The 9,513-nt window shown below is 51.5% G+C and overlaps 1 pseudogene; it reads left to right on the forward strand.

Annotated features, from left to right (window-relative positions):
* The first annotated feature begins 315 nt into the window (after positions 1 to 315).
* LOC132242317 (large ribosomal subunit protein uL6-like) lies at positions 316 to 957 on the forward strand (annotated as a pseudogene).
* Positions 958 to 9,513: the final 8,556 nt, after the last annotated feature.

The following is a 9,513-nucleotide window of genomic DNA, read 5'->3' on the forward strand; positions in this document are numbered from 1 at the left end:
TTAAAATGTTTGCACACTATCTGGCACATACTGTTTTGCACGTCACTTTTCCTTTAATAGTGTATGTTGGTGACCTATATTAATAAACAAAGAGTGTTCTTAGTCTTTAATTATGGCTGGGTAATATTCCATTCTATGGATGTACCATCAGTTTTTTTTAGTGAAATATAATTTATATGCAGCAAAATGCACGTGTCTTCAGTGGATAGCACAATGAATGTTTGCATATGTATATGCCCACGTGAACACCACCCGAATAGAGAACTCTCCATTACCCTGGAAAGTTCCCTTGCACCCTCCGCAGTCAGTCTCCTCATCAAGAAGTTGCCATCTTTCTGACTTCTGTAACCCCACCTCAGTTTTTTTTTAAATGGGGATAATCTCTTTGCTGCATCAGTTGCAAGGATGAGGACCATTCTCAGCGATCAGACTGTTGATGTTCCAGAAAATGTGGACATCGCTCTGAAGGGACGTACAGTTACTGCGAAGGGCCCCAGAGGCCCCCTGCAGAGGGACTGCAATCACATCAATGTAGAACTCCGTTGGGTTGACAAATGGTGGAGAGGTAGAAAGGAACTGGTCACCGTTCGCACTATCTGCAGTCATGTACGGAACACAGTCAAGGTGTTACACTGGGCTTCCCTTACAAGATGAGGTCTGTGTACACGCACTTCCCCGTCAATGCCATTATTTAGGAGAATGGTTCTCTTGTTGAAATCAGAAATTTCTTGGGTGAACATATAGCCACAGGGTTCGGATGAGGTCAGGCGTTGCTTGATCAGTATCTCAAGCCCAGAAAGATGAGTTAATTCTTAAAGGGAATGGTATTGAACTTGTATTAAATTCAGCTGGTTTGATTCAGCAAGCCACAACAATTAAAACAAAGATATCAGAAAGATATTTTTGGATGGTATCTACGTTTCTGAAAAAGAAACAGCCCAGCAGGCTGGTGAATAAGATCTGAGTTGTCCGGTTACAGCAACAGCAAGATTTATTTGTGATATTTTAAAGATGCAATGAAAGCCAATATTTGTGATATTTTAAAAATCAATGAAAGCCAATAATTGGTTTAAAAAATAAATAAAATGGGCATAATGTTGGAACTGACTCACTTGCTTGTTGTAAGATAATGCTATCACCTAGTACAGTGCCTGGCACATAGTAATTGTCTGACGAAGGATAGATATCAGAATTATTATAAATCCCTGCTTGGTACTCTTTCTCCTGCCTTTGCCTGGCTCTCCAATTACTCCAGATTCTTTCTTTCTTTCTTTCTTTCTTTCTTTCTTTCTTTCTTTCTTTCTTTCTTTCTTTCTTTCTTTCTTTCTTTCTTTCTCTCTCTCTTTCTCTTTCTTTTCTATTCTCTCTCTCTCTCTCTCTCTCTCACACACACACACACACACACACACACACACACACACACTCTCACTCTGACCGTCTAGCCATGGATATAGACCAAGAGGATCATTGTGCAAAACACATGAATGGCTCCATTGTTCCTGGGCTGAGTTCCCAGATCCAGCCAGTGTGGCATTGACCGGGGCCGGGCTGTCCAGTGAGAGGTGCCCATGGGCCCTTGACCACGGGGCTGACCATACCTGGCAGGACACCCACTTTCCCTCCTTCCCCAGAGGAAGGCAGGAAAGAGCCCCAGTTTGGCCTGGGGCTGGGCAGGGGGAGCTGAGGGCATACTTGCCGATCTCCACGTGGCCTCCTGGCTCCTAAGTATCAGGGGCTGGGTCCTGCAGATGGTGCACTCTAAGCTGGCGCCTCCGAGCTGAAGGGCTGGGGCAAGAGGAGGAATGAGGACCAGGTGAGAAAAGGGAAGTGGACATTGAATGCTTGCTTATCCCTTCTCCCCTCCTGGGGTGAATGACTGTGGGGTTTGGGGAAGGACCAGCCCAGAGGGATCCACCTAGAAGCAGGCCTTTTAGGCCAGGTGGCTCACACCTCAGGAACTGACCCAGGAGGCGTCATGGTTGCCCCTGGGCCGGACCCCCCAGTCTAGGACCTCTGTGTACTGGCCTGAGAAGTGAATCTGTAGGCCTCCTGAGCTCCAGGAGTCCTCAGAGGTGCGGCCTAGGAACAGCCGCCTCTTTCCTGACCTTGTGTTTTCCAGCACCTCCCCACTGTTGCTCTGCTTGTCACCACCTTCCAGCAGGGAATGTGCCAGAAGGGCTTCCTACCCTTTCAGCTCTAGTCAGGGTCGGGGGAAGGAGTTGCCTTGGGGGCCAGCATGAGGTGAGCTCCCATGAGCAAGAGGTTATGAGGGATGTGGGATGAGGACAGGTGAGGGCAGGAGGTGGAACAGAGAGGGGCTGGCCTGGAGGCAAATGAGGGGTTGAGGGGACCTTAGGGGTTTAGGAGACAAGGATCCAGACTTCCGGAGAGCTTGATTTCCCCCCCTCGCCTCAGGTAAGACACCAGACTGGGGTTGTCGGCTGCACCTGGAAGCCCATGTCCTTAGAGTCTGGGCTTGGGCCTCCCATAGTCCCAGGAGGTACCTAGATGCTCGTTGGGCCCAGGCACTGTCCCTCCTTCTCTGTTGCTGCCAGCGTGGGCACCTGTCCCACAGAGCCTGGGCCTCTACCTGTCACTTGCTAGGCTCTCCGCTGGCCCATGCACTCTGTCTGAACTGTCCGATCAGGGGCTGAGGCTTCTGTGGGCAGCAACAGAGGAGGGAGCCCAGCCCTGCCAGGAGCCCGTCTTCTCTGGGTCAACCTCCCTTGCCATGGAAACAGACCGGCAGAGGCCCGGGAATTACCCAGACGGGAGTTTTAATTGCAGCCCACGATTCTGTTCCGTCCACCCCCAACTCCCACCACCTCCCCAGTCCCAGCGCTTGTGAACTTTTCACTGGACCCTATTTTTACCAGGCGTACTGGTTAATAATGTGGGTTTTGTAACCAAAGAAAACACCATAATTTCAAGAGAAACATCAAAAGTGCTTTATTCAAAGTAATGTCCATCGTTAGCTACCCATTTCCCCCATCTTTCAGGCAATTTCTGGATACCATCCCAATAGAACTTTTCCTGTTTTGAGGCAAACGATTCAGAGACCCAATTTTCCACTTATTCGAATGTTTTGAAGTGCTGCTCAGAAAGTGCGTGTGCCATTGATTGGAACAAGTGGTAATCTGAAGGAGCAAGGTCTGGTGAATACGGCGGGTGGGTTAATACTTCCCAAGCAAGATCTTTTAAGGTGTCTTTAACTGGTTTTGAAGTGTGTGATGGTGTGTCATCATGAAGCAAAATTACTTTGCCGTGTCTTCTGGCCCATTCTGGTCGATTTATGATCAAAGCGTGGTTCAAACTGGTTATTTGTTGTCCATAGCGATCAGTATTAACGGTTTCATCTGGTTTTAGAAGCTCATACTACACCACACCTTCCTGATCCCACCAAATGCAGAGCATTGTCTTCTTTCTGAAGTGATCTGGCCTTGCAGTTGATGTTAATGGTTGACCTGGATCAACCCATGATTTTGTGTGTTTGGGATTCTAAAAATAAATCCACTTTTCATCGCCAGTCACAATTCAATGCAAAAAAGTTCTTTCATGCCATTGAAGCAACATTTTACTGATGACTTTTCGGTTTTCCATTTGTCTTTCGTTCAGTTGATGTGGCACCCATTTTCCTTCCTTTAAAATCTTTCCCATTGCTTGTAAAGGACTGGAAATTGTTTGCTGAGCAATGTTTAATCATTCTGCAAGTTGTTTTTGAGTTTGACATGCATCTTCATCCAATAATGCTTGTAATTGTTGGTCTTCACACGTTTTCGGTTGACCTGGATGTTCTTTGTCTTTCACATAGAAATCATCACTTTTAAAGCATTTAAACCAGTGTTCACAAGTATCTTGAGATGGAGCATGTTCACCATAAGCTTCCCGAAGTATATGATAACTTTCAGCAGCACTTTTCTTAAAAATAATGAATTAAAACTTGTCATTGTCCCCCATGAGACAGGGGAAATTGAGGATCCCAGACACAGATCTTAAATCAAAGCCTGGACCATCAATCTCCCGGAACAGACTGAAGTAACAAGGTGGGTGGCACAGACGACTACTGCATGGATAGGCAAGACATATTAAAAAGCCAAAATCTTGAGCCCCCAAATCCCTTAACCAATTTCCAAATATCCTAGGGATCTGCCTGCTGAGGGGAGAAGAGGGTCTATGGCCATCTTAGGCCTTGTTTGCCTTTGGTCAGTCTGTCCATCGCCTTGTGGCTCTGTGGCCGGCTGTCTCAGGGTCTGGCCTGGGTGAAGAGCCTGAGACGGAAGTCTCCTCCAGATGAACAAAGGCCGCCGGTGGCCAATTCTCCACTTCCCAGCAGGCAGGCTCTGGGAAGCACCGGGAAGTGTGGGGCCCTGGAGCATCATGGGATTTCCCCTAGCCTGGGCCGCCAGGGGGAAAGTGTGGCAATGCCAGCAGAGTGGCTTAGGGAAGGTCAACTTCTCTGCTGGACATTTTCCCTGGAGGGCAGCTGGAGCAGGCTCCTCCTCAAAAGGAAGTGGACGCCTGGCCTCTCTGACCTCTTCTTCCTCCTCCCAGAAACTTTGGAGCTTGAATGAGACTCGCTTTGGTAAGATCTGGCCTGGATCATGCGAGGCCAGAGGAAAGAAGATGGAGCCTGGAGGATGGGATGGGGACAGCGTCAAAGGGCTGAGGACCAACACAGACCACTCCTATCTCCCACCTGTGAGGCCTGAAAGTCCAGAGCCCTGGGGTGCCCAGGAGGGTCTGGGCAGCAAGTGTGCTGTGAATTAGGTACTTACCAGAAAGAAATCAGATTCCGTTTCCTCCCATCCACCAAGATTAGTTGGCATAACCTCTAATTTACTTGGGGCATTTTATTCTGTAACTAGAGGCCCGGTGCACGAAATTCATGCACTTGGGGGGCCAGGGGAATGGGATCCTCAGCCCCTCCTGTGCCCTCTCACAGCCTGGGAGCCCTTGGGAGATGTCCAATTGATGGCTTAGGCCCGCTCCCTGTGCTGCCATGGAGGCGGGAGAGGCTCCTGCCACCGCCAGCTGTGAGCCTGGCTTCTGGCTGAGCGGTGCTCCCCTGTGGGAGCGCACTGACCACCAGGGGGCAGCTCCTATGTTCAGCGTCTGCCCCCTGGTGGTCAGTGCGCATCATAGCGACTGGTCATTCCGCTGTTCAGTTGATTTGCATATTAGCCTTTTATTATATAGGATTGGAGCATGAGAGGGACTGTCTATTGGGGGTGGTTCCAAGAAGTCCAAGGAGGAAGATGGGAATGGTACCCCCTCCTCCCTGGCCCTTTGGCTTACATTTGAGGCGAGGCGTTAGCTGTTGGAGCCACCGGCAAAGACAAGCTCTTTGTAGAGAGGCCTTGGGAGCCAGTGGCACAAGCACTTAAGCTTCGGGTCCTTGGCTATAGGGCCCCTGTGTTGGGGAAGATGCTGCTCTCCCAGCCTCTGGCAGCCCAAGGACGGGGGCTATGGGAGCATCAGGGGTCACCCCTGTGGCCTGGGTGCTAGCTTCTCCACAGGGACCATCATCAAGGAAGCATGGTGGGGGCTGGGGGATTCCCTCAAGTAGCCTTGTGGCCTTTGGCAAGTTCTAGGACAGGACAGGTGAGCATGACAGATGGCCAGTGGGACTGCAGCGGATAGGCTGGTCTGGGAGCAACGCCACGTCCCTTGGGTAGATTCGCGGAAACCCTTGTCAGTGGGGCAGTGAAGTGACGTTTCAAGGGGCTTTGGCTGAGAAACTGACAGGGTAGGAAAGAACAAGGACAGGATTTTAGGGTTTGGGCCAAAATGATATCGTCTTTTGAATAAAAAACTGGCTAGGCCTGGCGACTCCTGGGCCCAGTGACCCATGGGGATCTTATGAGGAGGAAATGGGATCATACATACCTGAGGAACCAGTTTCGTATTTGGCCCAAGGTAAGGTCCTCAAGTATTTGTTTTATCTCAGCCACAGAGGAGTTCAGGTCCTCGATTCACCCAGGACAAGAATTCATCTAGAACATGGCAGAATTGAAAGATAAGAGTCCTTTGTCTCAAATAGCTGGAGACCCAGCAGAAGGCTTAATTCATTTCCTGTTGGCCTTGGGTAAGTCACTTAACCTCTTTGGGCTTGATTTCCTCATCTATGAAAGGAGGGAGTTGGTTCAGCTCCTCGGCGGCACCCCTTTCACATCATCTATGAGGAAACTGAGGCTCCAGAAGACAGGTCCTTGGGCCTGGCTGCCTCTGCCCAGGCCTTCCTGATTGGAACCTTCTCTACAGGTGCTGGGAGTTCTCAGGCCTGAAGCTCAGGAAGAAGGAGCCATCCTCTGTGTGATGGCTGCCTTGTCATTGTTCCCCGTGAGACAGGGGAAATTGAGGATCCCAGACGCAGAACTTAAATCAAAGCCTGGACCATCAATCTCCCTGAACAGACTGAAGTAACAAGGTGGGTGGCACAGACGACCACTGCATGGATAGGCAAGAGATATTAAAAAGCCAAAATCTTGAGCCCCCAAATCCCTTAACCAATTTCCAAATACCCTAGGGATCTGCCTGCTGAGGGGAGAAGAGGGAATGCCTCATTTTAGATTTCCCAGGAGGGCTTAGGGGCTTTATTTCAGGAAAAGGCCCTACCCCCTGCCATTGTCTTCCCTAGCCCACTCCACCTCCTGTTCCTCCCTGCAGGCACCCGGCTAGAGTCAGGTTACCACACATGGCCTAGAGGAGTGGTTATCGTGTGGAGCCAGACTGTTCACTCAAATCTTGGCTCCAGCCCTGGCCAGTGTGCTCAGTGGTTAGAGTGTCGGCCCTTGCACCAAAGTGTTGTGGCTTTGATTCCCCATTAAGGGCACGTACCTGGGTTGCAGGTTTGATCCCTCGCCCTGGTTGGGGTGTGTGTAGGAGGCAACCAACGGATGCGTCTCTCTCATGTCAGTGTTCCTCCCTCCCTCCCTCCCTTCCTCTGTCCCTCTCTCTCCCTTCCACCCTCTCTCTAAAAATCAATGGAAAAAATATCCTCGGGTGAGGATTAACAACAACAAGAAAAATTCCTGGCTCCACTGCTCACCAGCTCTGCAAACCTGGGCAAGTTGCCTAATCTCTTTGGCTCTCAGTTTCCTGGTCTGTTAAATGGGAATGGTAATACCTACTTCATGGGGTTGTTTTAAGAGATATTAAAATAATCCATACAAAACAAATAGCACAGTACCTGGCACAGGATAAGATCTCAAACATTAGCCATTAATATTAATCTTCCTATTATCCCACAAGTAAGCTCCATTGGGCTGCTGTTTCCTCTCTCTCACAGGCTCTCCTGCTCTTTTGCCTTTTTACACCTTATCCATCCCTCAAGCCTCAGTTTAACTGCCTCCTCCAGAAAGCCTTCCCTGAATGATTCTCCAAGGCTCCATCTTCCTCTGACTTTGAAGGCTACATATTTTAGACTCAATCATGTTTTCAGCAACTGTTCTTTGCAGCTTCATTTTCCTCCTCTCTTTCCCCTTTAACACTTGCCACAGTGGAGTGCACACAGTAGGTGCTCACAAAACATTAATGCTAGTCAACTGGGAGATTCCCGGAAACTGGAAACAGAATCCCCGTGTCCCCAAGACGAAGCTTTTTGTCTATTTTTAGAGTTTAAATGTTTTTAAAATTTTTTTCTAAATTCCACTCTGTCTTTACATTACAACCACACCAATCTTTTCATGTCAGCCAGATGTACATTTCTTCCTCTCCACCCAAAATACACCAGAGGTTGAAAAATGAGGTGTTGGATCTGAGAGTGCGAGATAGAGAAAGTGCTCTCTAAACCCCGGCTATTCTTGTCAGGCTGAAGACCTGGAGGAATTAGCTCTGGGTGAAAGGGCAGGTTCTGATGGCTCAGCTCTGGGCCTTTAGATGCTGGTTTTCTATGGAGGGACAAATGGGACTTTGGAACACGAAGTCCTTGCTTCTGGAGGGTCAGCACTCTTGTTAGGCACCTCAGAGCACTCCTCAGCGGACAGGCGGGGACACATCTGTCACCTTGAAGTCAGGATTGAGGACTGGCACTACCACCCTGGCTGCGGTGGGCGGAGGGTGGGCAGGGCTGGGGCCAGCTCCTGCTGCCACTGCAGGAGAGCACTGGTTCACACTCTGGCTTGATGGGGATCCTTTGCCGGGCGGGTGGCGATGGTGGTGGTTTATAATTACAAATTTGCAATTGTCACCAAGATAAATGACCATTTGGTCTGGTGGGCCCTGGGAGGCAGGGACCTTCATACCATGTGGTTCTGGGTGTCTGGAGAGACCTGATGGTCCCAGGACTGAGTCCTCCAGAGGAACACAGAGGCCATGGTCTCCTCTGGGTGAGTGAGTGAATGCTGGTTCCTGGCTACCCTGAACCCCAACCCGCCAACGGCAGTAACAAGACCACACAATGAGTATTTAGCACTCATCATGTGCCAGACACTGTGCTGAGCGCTTTACCTGTATTTTCCCACCTGGCATTTTACAGTAGCCCCGAGAGGTGAGGACTAGCATCTCCATCTCCCAGATTAGGAACCGCCTGTCTCTGAGGTGGCCGCCCCGCAGCCATGGGTAATGGCAGAGCTGGGACTGACTTCCCGTGGCCTCTCCAGCCAGGGCCCAGTGGTCACATGGTGTCTCTGCCCCTTCACCAGTGCTTCTCCTCCACCGCACTCTGGGAGGCCAGGGGTCCGGTTGTCTTGTCACCAACGAGTCCCTGGTGCCCATGCAGGCCTGGCCTGTGGGAGATGCTCAGTCAATATTTATTTATGCAAAGAATAATGGACTGAGGTGCTCAGCCTGTGGGCTATGCGGCCAGGTCTCCCTTCATAAGGACATAGCGGCTCCTGATTCCCACCTAGGGGGCCAGCGGTGGTCCTTAGGAAGGGGGTGGGCGACGGGGTGCAGGACTGGCCTGGAAGGCTGTCTGCCAGCAAATCCACTCTCCAACACCGCTAAACCGCCTCCCCCGCCCCCGCCTCTTGACCCTGCCCAAGAGGCCCAACTGGAGCCAGTCCTTCCCATACCTGAGAAGTGAAAGGGAGGGGGATGGGCTGGGGTGTGTGTTGGGATATTGGCGCCGAAGGGTGGTGGGCTCTTGTTCTGGTTTCTGGAGTTCCTCGGCTGGGGCTCCAGCCCGACTGGGGGTGGGGGGCACTCAGGCGAAGGCGTTCCGAGAGCGCCCTGGGTGCGGGGTGGGTGGGAGGGCAGGGGAAGAGGTGCTAGTGCGCAGCCTGCGTCCTCGCTCGCCGGCCTTCCAAAACCTGGGGTGTGGGTGTGGCTCCCCTCGTGCGGGGTGGCTGGGGGCTGGCCCCGGAGCTGGCCTGCCTGGGGAGGGGGTGGCGGGGGGGTTGGCGGGGGAGCGCGTGCAGTGTCCGCAGCGCTGGTGGCTGGGGCAGAGCGGGGGTTAGGGGGCGGGAGCAGGCAGGACGGCGCGGGGAGCGGAGGGCGCGCGCTGGCGGGTGGGGAAGAGCAGGGGGCGGGCTGCCACCGAGGGGCGGGCGGCTTTGGGGGGGTGGAGCCGGG

This window comes from Myotis daubentonii, chromosome 9, assembly GCF_963259705.1.
Source record: "Myotis daubentonii chromosome 9, mMyoDau2.1, whole genome shotgun sequence".
Classification (NCBI taxonomy): Eukaryota; Metazoa; Chordata; class Mammalia; order Chiroptera; family Vespertilionidae; genus Myotis; species Myotis daubentonii.